The following is a 2,366-nucleotide window of genomic DNA, read 5'->3' on the forward strand; positions in this document are numbered from 1 at the left end:
GTTTGGAGGAATGCCCAGCGAGGATCCCAATGGACATATCTCTAATTTTTTAGAGATTTGTGACACATTCAAGATAAACGGAACAACCGATGATGCCATTCGGCTGAGATTGTTTCCATTTTCCTTGAGGGATAGAGCTAAGAGATGGTTGCAATCCCTTCCACAGCAAACGATTACTACCTGGAGGGCGTTGGCTGAAAAAATTTTATATAACATTTTCCTCCCGCTAAAATTGCTAAACTTAGCAATGATATATCTTCTTTTGTGCAGTTTGATGATGAAAGCATGTATGATGCATGGGAGAGGTTTAAAGATCTTTTGAGATGCTGCCCACATCACGGATTGCCAGTGTGGATGCAGGTTCAGACCTTCTACAGCGGGTTGAACCTTGCAACGTGGCAGATGGTGGATGCTGCAGCAGGTGGGTGCTAAACAGTAAGATGCCCGAGCAGGCTCAGAACCTGATAGAGGAAATGGCCATGAACAACTATCAGTGGCAATCCTCTAGGAGCCGACCAGGAAGACAGGGAGTGGTCAACCAAGTGGACTCTACAGCAGCCTTGACAGCTCAAGTGGAGCTTCTAGCTAAGAAGATCGACCAACTCCGGATGCTTGGTTCATGCGGTGAACGTTGGGCTGCGAGCTTTATGGTGGCCCGCATTAAAGGCGAATCGCATCATGGAGGTATGTTTGCTTCATCCTCTACTACTTTTCCATCTAATTCCGCTATGTCTTCCGATGTTGAATAGGTTGATTATATGGGAATGCCCCAAGGCAGTAGAATAACCCTTACAGTAATACATACAACCCAGGGATGGCGCAATCATCCCAATTTCGATTGGAGGAACAATAATGCCTAAGTGCCAGTTTTCAAAGACTTCATCAATAGCCACAAAGAATAACCACTGGCCCGCACAAGCTCCCCGCCTCCACAAGAAAAGAAGTCAAATTTAGAGGAGCTTATCATGAAGTTTGTGACGTCTACGGAAACGAGATTCCAGCAAACTGATAGTGCACTTAGGAATCAACAGGCCTCAATTCAGAACTTGGAGACTCAAATTGGCCAAATTTCTAAGATGCTTTCAGAAAGACCTTCAGGATCGCTCCCTAGCACTACAGAGTCAATCCCGAGGGAGCATTGCAAGGCTATCACCTTGCGTTCAAGTAAGAAATTGACTGGTTCTTCGCCTTTAGCTGATAAGGATAATACAAATGTGCAGGTCGAGCCAGCTAAGGAAGGACCAAACCTTGAGGTGGTAGAGAATGAGAGAAAGAAATAAGACAGGTAAAAGAGCCCTATACGCGAGCATAAGCCCCCAGTTCCATATCCTGCAAGGTTGAGGCAGGATAAGGTAGACAAGCAATACAGTAAGTTTCTTGACTTATTTAAGCAGCTGAAAATTAACTTACCTTTTGTTGCAGCGATTTCGTAGATGCCGAAGTACGCCAAGTTCTTAAAGGAGATTTTGAGCAACAAGAGGAAGTTGGAGGATCTTGGTCATGTAGTGCTTAATGAGGAGTGTTCAGCTATTCTCCAGAACAAACTACCATTCAAGCGACGAGATCCAGGGAGTTTTACTATCCCTTGTATGATTGGTGATTTATCAATTAGTGCTGCATTGGCTGATTTAGGAACTAGTATTAACTTGATGCCCACTAGTTTATTTGCCAAATTAAGGTTGCATGAACCTAAGCCTACTAGGATGAGTGTTCAGTTAGCAGATAGGACTGTTAAAATTCCTAGAGGTATTATTGAAGATGTACTTGTAAAGGTAGATAAATTTATCTTTCCTGTCGATTTTGTGGTGATGGATATAGAGGGTGAGAGCATTGTTCCTCTTATCCTGGGTAGGCCTTTCCTAGCTACATCGAGGGCTATTATCGATGTAAGCGATGGAAAGCTTAAGCTTAGAGTTGATGATGAGACCATTACCTTTGACCTAGCCACTTCCATGAGACAGTCACTGGCCTATGATAATACTATATATTCTATTGATGTGATTAATGATGTGGTTGAGTCCCATTCACAAGAAATTTTATGTTCTGACCCTTTGCAGGTAGCATTAGCTGAGGATGAAAAGGAGTTTTCCAGCGAGCAAGTATTGGAGCAACTCGCTGTTTTATTGGCTTTTGAGCCGAGCTTGTCAACTAATCCCTATCTTTTTCTTGACAGGTCTGGGGTGCAGAAGGTAAAGACTTCATTCGAGGACCCACCAGTCTTAGAATTGAAGGAGTTACCGAGCCACTTGGTTTATGCCTTCCTGGATGATGAGAAGCGCTTACCAGTAATCATAGCAGCTGATCTAACTCCTGAAGAACAAGCCATGCTATTAGAAGTTCTAAGGAAGTATAAGAAGGCCTTTGCT

The 2,366-nt window shown here is 43.5% G+C and overlaps 1 non-coding gene across 1 annotated transcript; it reads right to left on the minus strand.

Moving 5' to 3' along the window:
• Nucleotides 1–237: 237 nt before the first annotated feature.
• LOC125369639 lies at nucleotides 238–344 on the minus strand. Its single transcript, XR_007215316.1, has one exon. It is a non-coding gene; the product is annotated as a small nucleolar RNA R71 (small nucleolar RNA).
• Between the last annotated feature and the right edge of the window lie 2,022 nt (nucleotides 345–2,366).

This window comes from Ricinus communis, chromosome 3 (genome assembly GCF_019578655.1).
Source record: "Ricinus communis isolate WT05 ecotype wild-type chromosome 3, ASM1957865v1, whole genome shotgun sequence".
Lineage (NCBI taxonomy): Eukaryota > Viridiplantae > Streptophyta > Magnoliopsida > Malpighiales > Euphorbiaceae > Ricinus > Ricinus communis.